Source organism: Malaya genurostris, chromosome 3 (genome assembly GCF_030247185.1).
Source record: "Malaya genurostris strain Urasoe2022 chromosome 3, Malgen_1.1, whole genome shotgun sequence".
Classification (NCBI taxonomy): Eukaryota; Metazoa; Arthropoda; class Insecta; order Diptera; family Culicidae; genus Malaya; species Malaya genurostris.
Window position 1 is genome coordinate 53,833,615 of NC_080572.1, and position 18,396 is coordinate 53,852,010.

The window sequence follows — 18,396 nt, forward strand, 5'->3', positions numbered from 1 at the left end:
GAGTTGAAACCGATGGACATCGAGCGCTGTCTATTTGTATGTGAGCAACTGCATGAAAGACAAAATCGTAAGGAGTTTTTACATCGAATCGTAACCGGTGATGAAAAGTGGGATCGATACGATAATACTAAACGCAGAAAATCATGGGGAAAGCCCGGGCATGCTACTTCGTCGAAGGCAAAACCGAATATTCACGGCGCCAAGTTTATAATTTGTATTTGGTGGGATCAGCTCGGTATGATTTACTACGAGCCCTTAAAACCGGGTGAAACCATCACAGGAGATCGCTACCGAACGCAACTGATGCGCCTTAGTCGCGCGCTAAAAGAAAAGCGGCCACAACATCAAGAGCGACATGACAAAGTCATCCTCCAACACGACGATGCTCGGCCTCACGTCGCAAAGGTGGTCAAAAAGTACCTGGAAACGCTGAAAAGGGAAGTCTTGTCCCACCCGCCGAATTTCCCAGATGTCGCCCCTTCTGACTTCCATCTATTCCGTTCGATGGCACACGACCTGGCAGATCAACATATTCAATCCTTCGAAGAATTGGAAAAATGGATTGCTTCATGGATAGCGTCAAAAGAGGACTCCTTGTTTTGAGTCGGGATCCGAAAATTACCGGAAAGATTGGAGAAAGTTGTCACTAGCGATGGACAATACTTTGAATAATACATCTGTAAGCACTTTTTCGTAATAAAGCTTTAATTTTGGAGAAAAACGGCGGAAGCAAAGTTGTACACCTGATAAATATATATACATTTACGATTACGATTAGTCTGATTGATTTGGTGTTTAATAGTTAAAAGCGGAGTGAAATAAATAACAATAATAATAAAAATTTGATTCCACAATAAAATTAAATAATCAATTTACTCACAACTGATATTTTTGATTTATTTTAATTTTTAATATGTTTTAGCTGAATTTTATTGGCACTATAGGTGAAAACGGAAAAATTGAACGAAAAAATACCGTTCTCGAGATATAACTGTTTCAAAATAAAATTTACAGAAAATTGATTTTTTTGTCAATTTCAAATGTTTCCTGAGTTTATTAGAATGACAGGTTCATTTTCTTGGATCAGTTTTATTTTATGTTTTTTCTTTCTCTATACAAAGGTATTAAAATTTCTGGGGAATCGCTTAATTTTCTTGGACATTGCCTAACCGATTTCAACAAGATTATGCTCGTTTGGAAAGCCACTATTACACCATTGATCTAGTTCGAAGATCAAATGTCTGTCGTTTTCTGTTCCGGAGATAAGACGGTATAAGTGACGCAACCGACAAAACGCGTTGTGTTTTACCGCTCAATTTTTTTTCAGATATGGCTGAGCCGATTTTAACATAATGGTATAAGTGACTTAAGCGACAAAACGCGTTGTTTTTACCGTTCATTTTTTTTTTGGAGATGGTTTCATCGATTCCAACAAGCTTAGGCTGTCACTTCTGGTTCCGGACATATAATGGTATAAGTGGTATAAATGACTAATCGCATATTTTTCATTGTCTAAATTTTCTCGAAGATGACTCAAAAAATTTCGATAAACTTAGGCTTGTTTAAAAACTAACAATGTCGATCAAATTTAGAAGGGTTATGGCGAACATTTTCATTTGGAGAGATATAATGTTATATGTGACGTAACGGATCGCTATGTTTTTCAATGCAAAAAAGTAGTTATATTTTATTCTACTTTTATCATAATTTGAAAACTGCTTTTCTTCTATAGTGTCTGGAAAAAAAACTGGAATAAATAAATGGTATTGTGAAGTCCTTGAATAGTAATCTTTCGCTTGGTATTTCTATTGTTCGCTCTTTAACCTAATCGAATAGTTCCATTGTTTTGCCTATATCTACAGAAAGGTAATAGAATTTCTGGAAAACCTACCTTTGATTAGAGCTCCGAAGATCTCTAGTTATATACCATTTGACTCAGCTCGACGAGATAGGAAAATGACTGTATGTGTCAAGTTCTCTTTTGTCTCATTGTTTTGGAATTCCCGGAATTCAGTTCTCAGTGATACATCGAAATCCCATGTGTATCATAGAAAATAAATATTTCTTGCTCAGAAAAGTGATACTGTCCAAGTTGAGTATTGGAATCAAAAGGGTTAAACCTGGTATTTGAATAAAACCTCACGCCACCAAGCTTAGCAGTGAAACAGTCGACCTAAGGATTTCCCAACTGTAATTCCAATTTGTTTAATCGAAATGAACCGATAAGAGCAGGCAATGTTCTAATGAATATGTGATGACTGGCTTTGAGCTACGAGATGGAATTGGTAGAGTGAACCGACGGAAACAGCATTATAGTCAATGGCAATGCGAAAGAAAGTATTCAATTACTATTGATAAGAGCGAATCTGATAACATGTGCGGAAGAGCTATGGAAGAGCTCATGCTTATAATCATGTGCTGATAAAAACAGAAAAAACCCTAATCGTCACACTTTTGAGATTTCTTTAATAATACCAATATTTTCGATTTCAAACGGGATTAGGATTATAAATGATTCATGATGCTTATTTTTGTTAGAAATAAGAGAAATCCGTGCGCATTATTGGTCTGGAAGCATTGAAGGCAGCCTCACAAAATTCGTATTTCGTATGGAAAAATAATCAAAAGATCCAGCAAATGACACTCCTAGTCTAATCTAAGTGTTAATGTGGAGATTTTTAGAGGTAATATTGGAAACTAGAAATACAATTAATCATTAATGATCAACTCGGGCACTGTTTTTCTGTTTGTCTCGCAGGTTTTTTCGCGTTTCATCATAGCTAGTAAGATATGTAATATACGGAATTTAAAAGAATGAGGTTAGAGTGAGAGCCGTTAACAAATTCGACCGCGTCTCGCACGAATACATATATTTTTTTTTTTTTCATAAATACGTTTATTTCATAGGCAATATACATAAGTTTTTCTTCGCCGTGGCATCTACAATACATAGTACTTTAAACCTAATACATTTCGAATATCCTATTAGTATGTTGGTATTCATTAGTTAATCTAAACACTGTTTTTATCAAGCGAGTTGCTATTATAAATTACATTAAATGAAATACATTTATTTTGTACATGATCTTATAACTATTTCAGGTTTGTTTGTATCAGTTCATCACTTTTATTTAATATAAGATAGCTGGCTATTGGTTGAGCTCATGGAAGAGGAAACAATCTAACATAAAATAAAATTTAAATTGGAACTCCAATGGACTTAATGAAATAATAAAGAAGTTTCATGTAAGGAACGTCACGACAAGCAAGAATGTCGCGAACTGGGACATTGGATAGTCTACCTTGGGTACGCAAGGAATTTATTAGTTGAGATCTGACATCACGATACTCCACGCATGTCCAAACAACATGGTCAATATCGCGGTAACCTTCGCCACAAGCACAATGATTAGTCTCGGAAAGTCCAATTCGAAGGAGATGTGCATCTAACGTGTAGTGATTGGACATGAGTCTGGACATCACACGAATGAAATCTCTACTCACATCCAGTCCCCTGAACCATGCCTTTGTCGATATTTTAGGAATAATTGAGTGCATCCACCGACCCAGATCATCTTTATCCCAAGAAGCTTGCCAGCTGGCAAGTGTTCTTTGGCGAGACGCGCTATAGAATTCATTGAAAGCAATTGGTCTCTCATAAATTTCACCCTCAATAGCACCACGTTTGGCTAAAATATCGGCTCTTTCATTGCCTGGAATGGAGCAATGAGCCGGAACCCAAACTATTGTGATTTGATATTTATTATTCAATATGACGTTCAGGCACTGTTTTATTTTGCCCAAGAAAAAAGGTTCATTTTTGCCAGCAGCCTTTGAGCGAATGGCTTCAATTGCACTCAGACTATCTGTGAAAAGAAAATAATGGTTTGGAGATAATGTGACGATTATACTCAAACTATAATGAACTGCTGCTAACTCTGCTATATAAACAGATGCAGGTTCTTGAAGCCTAAAGGAGACCGAAACATTATTGTTGAACATACCAAACCCTGTCGCTTCTTCAATTCGCGATCCGTCCGTGTAAAACATTTTCTCAGAGTCGATATGCCTGAACTTACTTGTAAATATTTTTGGGATTTCCAACGAGCGTAGGTGTTCCGGAATTCCACGCACTTCGCGCTGCATGGATGTGTCGAAAAATAAAGTTGAGTCAGGGACATTTAGGAGGCTGACACGGATAGGAATATATCTTGAAGGGTTGATTTCCTGTGACATATGGTTAAAATATACAGTCATGAATCTTGTTTGAGATTGAAGCTCAACTAGCCTTTCGAAGTTATTAATAACTAGGGGATTCAGTACCTCGCATCTTATTAGCAGTCGCGACGAAAGCTCCCAAAAACGATCCTTCAATGGAAGAACTCCCGCCAGAACTTCAAGACTCATTGTATGTGTCGAATGCATGCAGCCTAAAGCAATTCGCAAACAACGATATTGAATTCGCTCTAATTTGATAATATGAGAGTTTGCAGCGGAACGAAAGCAAACGCATCCATATTCCATCACTGAAAGTATCGTTGTCTGATACAATTTTATTAGATCTTCCGGATGAGCACACCACCAAGATCCGGTTATTGTTCGAAGAAAATTTACTCTTTGTTGGCATTTTGTTATCAGAAACCTAATGTGTCCTCCCCACGTGCATTTGGAATCAAACCACACCCCGAGGTATTTGAAAGTCAAAACCTGTTGGATCATTCTTCCCATCATATGGAGCTGAAGCTGCGCGGGATCATGCTTTCTTGAAAAGACGACTAACTCTGTTTTCTCCGCAGAGAATTCGATACCAAGATGAACAGCCCAATCGGACAAGTTATCTAAGGTATCTTGCAATGGTTTATGCAGATCAATAGCTTTGGGTCCAGTAACTGAAACTACGCCATCATCTGCCAATTGTCTTAGTGTACATGGGGATACTAGACAGCTGTCAATGTCATTTACGTAAAAATTATAGAGGAGCGGACTGAGGCATGAGCCTTGCGGGAGACCCATGTAGCTAATTCTGAATGTTACCAAATCGCCATGTGAAAAATGCATGCGTTTCTCTGACAAAAGGTTGTGCAAATAATTATTTATAACCGCTGGGAGTCCATGTTGGTGAAGCTTGTCTGAAAGAACATCAATGGAAACTGAATCAAATGCTCCTTTAATGTCTAAAAATACAGATGCCATTTGTTGCTTTTGAGCGAAGGCAATTTGGATGTCAGACGAAAGTAATGCAAGGCAATCATTCGTCCCTTTATTTCTACGGAAGCCAAACTGAGTATCTGACAACAAACCGTTCGTCTCGACCCAAGTGTCGAGACGTCGTAGAATAATTTTTTCGAACAATTTTCTGATGCAGGACAACATCGCGATGGGTCTATATGAGTTGTGATTGGAAGCTGGTTTCCCCGGCTTTTGAATGGCGATAACTTTCACTTGCCTCCAGTCAGGTGGAACAATATTTTGCTCAAGAAGCTTGTTGAACAATTCCAACAAACGTCTTTTTGCGAGGTCGGGCAGATTCTTCACCAAGTTGAATTTAATTCTGTCCAACCCAGGAGCGTTATTGTTACAAGGCATGAGTGCTATGGAAAATTCCATCATAGAAAAGGGGCTATCAATGGAACCATTATTTGAAAAAGATTCCCTAATAATGCTATGCGTAGGAACAGAATCTGGACAAACTTTCCTCGCAAAATCAAATATCCATCGGTTCGAGTATTCCTCACTCTCATTTCCTACGTTACGATTCCTCATTCGTCTGGCCGTATTCCAAAGAGTGCTCATTGAGGTTTTTCTTGACAAACCTTCGACAAAATGTCTCCAATAGCTACATTTCTTGGCCCGAAGTATGCTCTTGTACTTGGTTTCTAAAGTCAAGAATTTTTCAAAATTCTGAGGAGTTCCTCCTCCTCGTTTTAAAAACGTCTTGAAGGCATTTTGTTTCGCGTGCTTAGCATCTGAGCACTCTTTGTCCCACCAAGGGTTTGGAGGCCTTCTGTTAGACGATGGACCAAGAAATCGTTTGGTTTGGGCTTGTTCTGCGGCCTCCAGAATCGAACAAACGAGGAAGTCATATTCTTCAAGTGGGGGGAGCTCTTCCATTGAAGTTAAGGCACTTGAAATATTACTTTGGTATTTAATCCAGTCAATATTTTTTGTCAAATCATATGGAATATTAACTGAATTAGCAATGCCTTTGTTACTGCTAATTGAGATGATGATTGGTAAATGATCGCTACCGTGTAAATCAGGAAATACTTTCCAGGTGCAATCTAGTCGAATTGAAGTCGAGCAAAGAGATAAATCTAATGCACTTGGACGTGCAGGAGGTCTTGGGATCCGTGTCATGCTACCCATATTTAGTACCGTCATGCTAAAATTGTCGCAAATATTATATATTAAGGATGATCTGCAATCATTGTAAACGGAACCCCACATCATTCCGTGCGAATTGAAATCTCCTAAAATCAAACGTGGAGCAGGAAGGGCTTCGACAATTTCATTAAGCTGTCGTTGTCCAACTTGAGCTCTTGGAGGAATATATACTGAAGCAATGCAAATGTCCTTTCCTTTAATGTTTATTTGACAAGCAACAACTTCTATACTAGAAGTCGAAGGAATATTTAATCTATAAAAGGAATAACATTTCTTAATTCCTAAAAGCACTCCACCATACGGAGAGTCTCTATCGAGACGTATAATGTTAAAGTCATTAAAACTTAAGGCTATGTTTGATGTAAGCCATGTTTCGCACAAAGTAAATACATCACATTTTTGACTATGCAACAAAACTTTAAATGAATCAAGTTTTGGCATGATGCTTCGACAATTCCACTGCAGGACAGTGATTGAATCATTTGCGGCGGATGATAAATTATCCATCAAATGATACAAAACCTGAAAGAACTGGCCATTGAGCTGATAACTGTTTCAAAAAAGTTCTAGCTATTGGAAGGAATGCCGTTATGATAGTCTTTAGAGGTTCAGAAATATTGAATGCTGCGAAAATCCATTCTACAATTTCCGAAAACTTAAGTAATCCTGTTGGTGAATGTGAAACGGAGCCCACTGGATTATTGTCTTTCCTTGAGCTAGTTTCTGGATTGGTTTGTGAATTTGACAAACCAGGAGGCACAGTTTTTGGTTTTAAATTTGGCTTTTTAGCTTTAACACGGGGATCTTTTTTTGAAGATGTAATTTTAGGTGTCTTTTTAGGTATTTTGTGGTTTGTTAATCTCCTCTTAACAGACCCTTGAGGAGTGACAAACGAGGTATCTTCACTATTTCCGTCGGAGTCAGATTCCTCTGGCTCCATAAGATTTGAAAAACCGTTTTCGGTTTCCAAGGGGGAGACATGTATGACCGTTTTAAGCATTTCTGCATATGTGCGCTTAGACCGTGCTTTTAAAGAAAGCTTCATTTTGTCTTTACGCAACTTAAATGCAGCGCATACTGAAAGATCATCATGAGGTCTCTCCCCACAATAAACACATTTTTCAACATTTTTATCGCAAAGATTATCCTTATGAGGCCCTTGACATTTGATACATTTGGACTTATTACTACAGTAAGTAGCTGTATGCCCGAATTTTTTACAGTTCGTGCAATTCATAACATGCGGTACGAAAAGCCGAACAGGAAGACGAATTTTATCGATATAGACATGGCTAGGCAACGCAGATCCGGCAAATGTTACACGAAACGAATCTGAGGGACGATACGACTTTTTTCCATCGACAATAGATGCTGAGTACAATTGCTTGCACTCGAGTATCTTAACTCCCTCAAGCATGGAGTTTTTAAAACGACCAACTCCATTTTTAAGTAAATCATCGGCCGTCAGACTTGCTTCAGTCACGACACCGTCAATTTCCACCTCCTTCGATGGAATGTAAACTCGATATTCAACAGAAAATAATTTACAGGTTACAATTTCGTTCGCCTGTTTCAAGTCATTGACAACAACTCGAATTTTATCTCTATTAACTTTACATATTTCTTTAACTTCAGAGAAATGTGATGTCAAATCCTTGGTAATTTGCATCAAATTTAAAATCTTTTCTTTTTTCCGAAGATAGACTATCCATGGCCCAGTGGTACCCTGTGGATAATGTTTAGCCCTCGGAGTATTTAAACTCTTACTAGAATCCGGAATCGGATTCGGATGATCTTCCATAAGATCATCCATTACATTAAATTTTTTTGTAAATTAATAATACCAAAATAAAAACTTATGTTTAGTAAAATTTCAGATATAAGAAATAAAAAATAAATTAAATTAAATCTACCTTGTAGCTGATGTCTCTGTTCCTTTATCGTGAAGAACGACGTGAAGCTCTTCCAACGATTTCCAATTGGCAGTCTTCTGCTGTTTCCAATTGGCAGTCTTCTGTCGTTTACTGCTATCTCAGTTGCTCTGCCGTCGTTGTGAACACCACTGCACTTGCTGTGCTGCCTGTACCTGACCCCAGGTACAGTGCTTTTGCTCTTGGTGGCGATCAAATGCGATGCTTGCAGTGTAGCACCTCGCGATATATGCCGTCTCTTTTGATCCTACGCAGCGTACAAATTCTGGTACCTGGTAGATCAGCACTGGGTTGCTTTAGCACCTTTGTGCCTTTGCACCCCTTCGTCTTCGCACCTTTATGCGATGGCACCTCTGTGACTCGTCACTTCTATGCTCTCGCACCTCTGTGTTTCTACACCTCTGTGCGTATGAACGGGATGGCCTTCGTTGCTAGCTTTCCAGTCGGGAAACGCCCCGAATATTACGTTTGCTATGGGCAGTTTAACTACCTGAAGCTTAGAATTGTCTCGGTATCAGCCGTTAACTCACGAGCCAGTACAATCGAAACACAACCTCTTCGCTTGAATGGTTTTTACTGAATGAGAATACATATATATCAGTATGCACTGCATCCTTCTGTGTAGCAGAGCTCTCAAACTAATCAATTCTGTACAAAACTCACCGCAATACATCTGACAATTTCTTCAACAGCATAGTCGAATATCGGCATTATATTTCTAATAGTTGTAAAAGTGTTTGTAATACATCATTGTCTTCTACTTAGACGTAACTTTACATATTTTTTCGTACTGAACAGGGTTCGCTAAAGTACCTACAAGTGATGAAAAGAAATGTATCAGCCAAAGAAACAAATCGCTTCATAGCCCCCACGATACCTTGAAGTAACCTCCTCACACTTTTAAAATTATGAAAAAATTATACATCAAACCCAGTTTATATGCGACTTTTACATCTTTTGCGGTTTTCTTGTTTTGTCTAACAAAAAATTAAAATCGACTTTCTGGGACTTTTTTGTTCAGAAAAAAAATTTAGATGACATCAGATCTCGACGTTTCATGAATGTCTAAAATATTTGACCTAAAAATGTCTATTTCGAGAAGCTCAATGTAGTTATTGTTCAAAAAATGTTTTTTGTAGATAACTTCTCGATCTCGATGTTTCATGAGATTTTAAGAAATAAAATTATTAGTTTTGCGGTTTTCATGCGAATTTTTAAAGTTATGCGGTTATTTTTATTTGCGAATTTTCGAAGCTATGCATTTTTTTATGTGGTGCGTATCCCCGCATGAAAATTACATGAATGTAGTTTAGTACAACATAAGACATTGAATGAACGTGATTCAGTTTCATATGTATGACTCAGATTTTGATTTTGTTGATTCAACGGTGTCTAAGCATGTCTAAACATAAAACAAAAATAGAACGTCAACATGCAAAATTAACAATGTGTTGCATCGAATACTCAAGTTGAAAAAAAGGAAGTGAAAGTATGCGCCTGGAACAAAGATTGGACAAAAAATGTGTTTCATTTTACTGGTTATCGCATGAATATATTTAATTTGGAGGTTGTTCTGCTGTGCAACATACACGATACATTTGATTAGTTTTGAAGATAGTGTTTATTACTAGCCTGGCTGATACGATAACCGGTTACTCAGACGACCGTTTCTTTGGTATCTAGTAATGTATCAGATTTAAGAAGCTATGATGAAATATTTTATGCAATGTACTATCTGATGAACTAACACATCGTCTGAATGTTTTATGAGATTGATAACAGGAATAAACAATATTTCTCGTCTGTGTTTAAAAACTTAAACTCGACCCTGCCCACTTGCATATTTAACTGTAATTAGACAGAGGTATACTAATTATTAACTAACAAATAGCGTAGGTTACGGGTGGTTTACTTTCACCACAATCTAACTTACTTTTGCACAGAAAAACTACTGCACTGAATCGCCATGCTCCGCTTGAACTCGGCTTGATCGGTTGGTTTCATCTTTGGTTTGGCCCTTGTGGTAATCCGTTCATCGTGAACGATATAGCGTTTCTCAAATGCTTTTTCACAATTAGTTGTGATGATATAAATGAGTTTGAGAGCAACATTGCAAGTATTGAAATTGTTAAGCAATACGATTAAATACTTGCGAAAGATTACATCCTAAAATAAGCATTGTCCTAGCAGGAAAATAATGAATGTATATCGAATTGCTAGATCTTATCTTTAAACTCGGGTCTTGAAAGTAGTATTCTAATTACGATGTTACGAACAGATTTTCTCCAGAAACATATATAAACCATTTATATTTTTGTTTACGTTTCGCATTAACTTTACGTCTACTTAGCGGTTCAAATTGAACTGTTTAAGTTTGCAATAAGCAATTCAATTTGAACTGGTCTGCACTGACGAGTCTAAGACGAAACGTAAAGAAAAGTAAAAACGGTTATGTGCCCAAAGCACAAACTTAGGATAACCCCAAAATGATCATTTATATATATATATATATATATATATATATATATATATATATATATATATATATATATATATATATATATATATATATATATATATATATATATATATATATATATATTTGGGTCAACAGTTGAGTTTTCCATAAATGAATGAATTCAATGAATAAATTAATTAATAATTTTAATAATTATTGAATTTTCATCGAATATAGCCTTCGAATGTCCTATTGTACAAAATATAAATAACATAAATATAATGCGTCTCCGCATCATCAGTGTATTAGCAGTATATACTTACCTTATCTATCAGCCTTGTCGTGTGGTGTTCTTTGCTGTATCTAAAAAACGTAGCCATGTAGTTCCATCCATGGCCGCTATTCGCCAGGCACTCAAGGTCCGGAAACTTCGTGAAGTGTCAGAATCAATGTTAGCACTGCAGTCCGTCGACGAGAACGAGTTCGATTTGTTGATCAAGTGATATCCAGATATCTTTGTGAATGAACAAGGTGCTTCGAATGATTCGGATATCTTTGTGGAGGAAGGAGATGCTTCGGACTACCATTCCTAGGAAGGCATCAAAGTTCACGCAGTTATTGTCGTTGGAAGCCGTATGCAAACTCTCCAGCTCGATTACGGACCTGTACATTGTTTCCCGGCCAATCTGAGTGTTCATGTCGCCGAAGATGAGTATATCGTCGTGGACAGCTGTGGTAGGTTCGTTCAAGCTTCGCGTAAAATGCTTCTTCTTATTAAAGATACGGCCTTTAATCAGTCTGCTAGTACCGGAGGCGGTAGCACTAGCACTCAGTCGGAAGGCGGTAGCACCCATTCGACGCCGGTCATCATAGGATACTTGTGGAGACATGAGATAGGGACTTGTGAGTGACGACTCACCATTTGACACTACGTTTCCCACCTCGAATATTGATAAACGGTGACGATTTCGAGGTGGTCGATGAATTCGGACTCATTAGTGATCACCAATAATGATTTTTTTTTCCATAAATACGTTTATTTCTTAAGGCAGTTTACATAAGTTTTTCTTCGCCGTAGCATCACTTTTACATAATATTCTTATCCTAATTTAATTCTAACATATTCACAACGTTTTGAATTTATTAAAACATATTCTCTTATAGCTTAAATATCATCTTAGGTAACTCGTCATTAATTATGAAATCTACTCGGAAATATTATTTGAACCAAACGATTAACTTCTATAAATTATAAAATAAGCTGTTATTTTCAGACATTTTGTTGATAATTTCATAAACTGTTTCGAGTTTGTTTGTATCATTACATAATTTTTATTCTAATTTAGCTATTGGTTGAACTCATGGACGCAGCTGGGATCAGAACTAAGTCTTAAAAGGGGCCTTTATTAAATTGAAACTCCAATTTTCTTTATGAAATGATAAATAAGTTTCATGTATGAAAGGTCACGACAAGCAAGAATGTCTCGAACTGGGATATTGGATAGTTTACCTTGGGTACGCAAAGAATTTATTAGTTGAGATCTGACATCACGATACTCCACGCATGTCCAAACGACATGATCAATATCCCGATAACCTTCTCCGCAAGCACAATGATTAGTCTCGGAGAGCCCAATTCGAAGGAGATGTGCATCTAACGTGTAGTGATTGGACATGAGTCTGGACATCACACGAATGAAATCTCTACTCACATCCAGTCCCCTGAACCATGCCTTTGTCGATATTTTCGGAATAATTGAGTGCATCCACCGACCCAGATCATCTCTATCCCAAGATGCTTGCCAGCTGGCAAGTGTTCTTTGGCGAGACGAACTATAGAATTCGTTGAAAGCAATCGGTCGCTCATAAATTTCACCCTCAATAGCACCACGTTTGGCTAAATTATCGGCTCTTTCATTGCCTGGAATGGAGCAATGAGCCGGGACCCAGACTATAGTGATTAGATAATTATTATTCAATATGTCGTTCAGACACTGTTTTATTTTACCCAAGAAAAACGGTTCATTTTTGCCAGCAGCGATTGAGCGAATGGCTTCAATTGCACTCAGACTATCTGTGAAGAGGAAATAATGGTTTGGAGATAATGTGACGATTACACTCAAACTATAATGAACTGCTGCTAGCTCTGCTATATAAACAGATGCAGGTTCTTGAAGCCTAAATGAGGCCGAAACATTATTGTTGAACATACCAAACCCTGTCGCTTCTTCAATTCGCGATCCGTCCGTGTAAAACATTTTCTCAGAGTCAATATGCCTGAACTTACTTGAAAAAATTTTTGGGATTTCCGTCGAGCGTAGATGATCCGGGATTCCACGCACTTCACGCTGCATGGATGTATCGAAAAATAAAGTTGAGTCAGGGGCACTTAGGATGCTGACACGGATAGGAATATATCTTGAAGGGTTGATTTCCTGTGACATATGGTTAAAATATACTGTCATAAATTTTGTTTGAGATCGAAGCTCGACTAGTCGTTCGAAATTATTAATTACCATGGGATTCAGCACCTCACATCTTATTAGCAGGCGTGATGAAAGCTCCCAAAATCGATCTTTTAATGGAAGAACTCCCGCCAGAACTTCAAGACTCATTGTATGTGTCGAATGCATGCAGCCTAAGGCAATTCGCAAACAACGGTAATGAATTCGCTCAAGTTTGATAAAATGAGAGTTTGCAGCGGAACGAAAACAAACGCATCCATATTCCATCACTGAAAGTATCGTTGTTTGATACAATTTTATTAGATCTTGCGGATGAGAACCCCACCAAGATCCTGTTATTGTTCGAAGAAAATTTACTCTTTGTTGGCATTTCGTTATCAGATACCTAATGTGTCCTCCCCACGTGCATTTGGATTCGAACCACACCCCGAGGTATTTAAAAGTTAAGACCTGTTGGATCATTCTTCCCATCATATGGAGCTGAAGCTGCGCGGGATCATGCTTTCTTGAAAAGACGACTAACTCTGTTTTCTCCGCAGAGAATTCGATACCAAGATGAACAGCCCAAACGGACAAGTTATCTAAGGTATCTTGCAATGGTTTATGCAGATCAATAGCTTTGGGCCCAGTAACTGAAACCACGCCATCATCTGCCAATTGCCTTAGTGTACATGGGGTTACTAGACAGCTGTCAATGTCATTCACGTAAAAATTATAGAGGAGCGGACTGAGGCATGAGCCTTGCGGGAGACCCATGTAGCTAATTCTGAATGTTGCCAAATCGCCATGTGAAAAATACATGCACTTCTCTGACAAAAGGTTGTGCAAATAATTATTTATAACCGCTGGAAGTTCATGTTGGTGGAGCTTGTCTGAAAGGACATCAATGGAAACTGAATCAAACGCTCCTTTAATGTCTAAAAATACAGATGCCATTTGTTGCTTTTGAGCGAAGGCAATTTGGATGTCAGACGAAAGTAATGCAAGGCAATCATTCGTCCCTTTATTTCTACGGAAGCCAAACTGAGTATCTGACAACAAACCGTTCGTCTCGACCCAAGTGTCGAGACGTCGTAGAATAATTTTTTCGAACAATTTTCTGATGCAGGACAACATCGCAATGGGTCTATATGAGTTGTGATTGGAAGCTGGTTTCCCCGGCTTTTGAATGGCGATAACTTTCACTTGTCTCCAGTCAGGCGGAACAATATTTTGCTCAAGAAACTTGTTGAACAATTCCAACAAACGTCTTTTTGCCAGGTCGGGCAGATTCTTCACCAAGTTGAATTTAATTCAGTCCAACCCAGGGGCGTTATTGTTACAAGACAAGAGTGCTATAGAAAATTCCATCATTGAAAATGGGTTATTAATAAAACCATTATTTGGAGGAGATTCCCGTATAATGCTTTGCGTAGGAACAGAATCTGGGCAAACTTTCCTAGCAAAGTCAAATATCCATCGGTTCGAGTATTCATCACTCTCATTGCCCACGTTACGATTCCTCATTCGTCTGGCCGTATTCCAAAGAGTGCTCATTGAGGTTTCTCTTGACAAACCTTCGACAAAATGTCTCCAATAGCTACATTTTTTGGCTCGAAGTATGCTCTTGTACTTGGTTTCTAAAACCATAAGTTTTTCAAAATTCTGAGGAGTTCCTCCTCCCCGTTTTAGAAACGTCTTGCAAGCATTTTGTTTTGCGAGTTTAGCCTCTGAGCACTCTTTATCCCACCAGGGGTTGGGAGGCCTTCTGTTAGTCGTTGGCCCAGGAAAGCGTTTAGTTTGGGATTGTTCTGCGGCCTCCAGAATCGAACAAATGAGGAAGTCATATTCTTCAAGTGGAGGGAGCTCTTCCATTGAATTCAAAATACTAGAGATTCTACTTTGGTATTTAATCCAGTCGATATTTTTTGTCAAATCATATGGAATACTAGCTGAATTAGCAATACATTTGTTACAGCTAATTGAGATGATGATTGGTAAATGATCGCTACCGTGTAAATCAGGCAATATTTTCCAGGTGCAATCTAGTCGAATTGATGTTGAGCAAAGAGATAGATCTAATGCACTTGGGCGTGCAGGAGGTCTTGGGATCCGTGTCATGCTACCCATATTTAATACCGTCATGCTAAAATTGTCACAAATGTTTTGTATTAAAGATGATCTGCTATCATTGTAAACGGAACCCCACATCATTCCGTGCGAATTTAAATCCCCCAGAATCAATCGTGGAGTAGGAAGGGCTTCAACCATTTCATTAAGCTGTCGCTGTCCAACTTGTGCTTTTGGAGGAATATAAACCGAAGCTATGCAAATATCTTTGCCTTTAATGTTTATTTGGCAAGCAACAACTTCTATACTAGAAGTTGAAGGGATGTTTAATCTATAAAAGGAACAGCATTTCTTAATTCCCAAAAGCACTCCACCATACGGAGAGTCTCTATCGAGACGTATAATGTTAAAATCATTAAAATTTAAAGCTATGTTTGAAGTAAGCCATGTTTCGCATAAAGCAAATACATCACATTTTTGACTATGCAATAAAATTTTAAATGAATCAAGTTTTGGCATGATGCTTCGACAATTCCACTGCAGGACAGTGATTGTATCATTTGCGGCGGGTGATAAATTATCCATCAAAAGATACAAAACCTGAGACAATTGGCCATTGAGCTGATAACTGCTTCAAAAAATTTCTAGCTATTGGAAGGAATGCCATTATGAGGGTCTTTAAGGGTTCAGATATATTGAATGCTGAGAAAATCCATTCAACAATTTCCGAAAACTTCAGTAATCCTGTTGGTGGCTGTAAAATGGAGCCCACAGGATTATTACCTTTTTCTGTGCTAGATCCTGGATTGGTTTGTGAATTTGACAAACCAGGAGGCACAGTCTTTGGTTTTGACTTTTTTTGTTTAACACGGGGATCTTTTTTTGAAGATGAAACTTTAGGTGTCTTTTTTGGTAATTTGGAAGAAGACTTCTTTCTTTTAACTGACCCTTGGGTAGTGATAAACGAATTACCTTCACTATTTTCGTCAGAGTCAGAGTCCTCTGTTTCCTCTAGATTTGAAAACCCGTTTTCGGTTTCCAAAGGGGGGACATCAATGACCGTTTTAAGCATTTCTGCATATGTGCGCTTAGACCGTGCTTTTAAAGAAAGCTTAATTTTGTCTTTGTGCACTTTAAATGCAGTGCATACTGAAATATCCTCATGAGGACTTTCCCCACAATAAAGACATTTTTCAATTTCCTTGTTGCAATCATTATCTTTATGAGGTCCTTCACACTTAATACATTTTGGTTTATTGCTACAGTAAGTAGCTGTGTGTCCGAATTTTTTGCAGTTCGTACAATTCATTACATTTGGAACAAAAAGCCGAACAGGGAGGCGAATTTTATCGACATAGACATGGGACGGCAACGCAGATCCGGCAAATGTCACTCGAAACGAGTCTGATGGGCGATAAACTTTTTTTCCCTCTTCATAAACTACTGAGTACAGTTGTTTGCACTCCAGTATTTTCACACCCTCAAGCATAGAGTTCTTGAAACGACCAACACCATGCTTGAGTAAATCATCTACCGAAAGACTCGCTTCGGTAACAACACCGTCAATTTCGACATCTTTGGAGGGTATGTAAACTTTATACTCTTTAATGAAATGTTCCGAAGAGACAATATCATTCGCGTGTTTCAAATTATTTACCACAACACGAATTTTATCGTTATTTACTTTTATGATCTCTTTGATTGAAGAGTATCGTGATGTCAAACCTTTAGAAATTTGGTAAATGTTTAATGGCTTTGATATACGTCTAAAAAAGACTATCCAAGGCCCAGAAGAGCTCTCCTGATATTTTTTCGTTCGTGGGGGTATAGGATTCATGCTAGGATTTACATCCATGGATTCATCCATCACATTTAAATTTTTAAACAAACTTTAAAATGAAAAATGAAACCAACACTACACAGTACTCAATCAAAAGGAAAAGAAAAAACTTCTACCTTAAAATCGTTGTCTATCTCCGTTGCACTGCCGTGTAGATCCTCGTTGCTCTAGATGTTCTTGTTGGATGCTGATTGTTGGATGTGATGCTACTGCTACCTGACATCCAGCTCCACTCGATTTCCGATTTACTTTTGTCTTCGCCAGCTGCAACCAGCGCAGGTCACCGGTGTATACCTGCGTGTTGTATGGCAGTGGAAAGACCGAATTGTCTTGTCTCCTTCTTCCTTGTGCTCCGCACCGATATGCTTCTGCACCGAAGTGCCTTCGCACCGGTGTGCTTTTGCACTCTCCTGCTTCTGTGTGCCTTTGCACTCTTCTTCTTCAATGTGCCTTTGCACTCTCCTGCTCAGCACTTGTGGCTGTATATTGTGGCCTGGGTAGAGCTTGGGAAACGCCCTTTGTTGTTTCCTTCACCAGCTTGGCCCAGCACTAGGGCTCTCTTATGCAGCACGATTTTACGTTTTAACGGCTGCTGCCAACAGGTTTCTACCTGTAGTTCAACCGTTGTCGTATTTAACGCGTGTAAACCAACCAGCGTTATTAAACTGTACGCTTCTATACACAACCTTATCGGTTGAACGGCTATTACTGAATGACCAATAATGATACTAGCAAAGAAATACAGCAGCGTATTTAGGCAGGAAATCGTGTATACTTGCAACTCAGGAAACCCCTTCGGTCGAACAGTGGACGTTAGACTAGTTGTTCTTTATGAACATTGTGCTGAAAACGTTCTGTGAATCATCCATGGTGGAGTGCAGATGGAAGACGGAACGTGAATGTCTGATTTCCAGTTTCCTATTTATTTGATCAAAACGATTCAAAATTAATTAACTGATCGCACTTTTCAGGTTAGCTATCAGAATTGTAAATCTGAATTGCTACCCGTACGAGCAGGTGTTCCGCAGGGTTCGAGCGTAGCTCCAATCTTGTATAATATTTTCCCTTCTGATCTTCCAAATCTACCCGTTGGTTGTCAGAAATCGCTATTCTGTGACGACACAAGTCTGTTAGCCACGGGTAGAAATCTAAGAGTGATCTGCAGTCGCCTACAAAGAAGTTTAAATATTTTCAGTGATTATCTATCAAAATAGAAAAGTAAAGCAAATGCAGCAAAAACGCAATTAATTATCTTTCCTCACAAGCCAA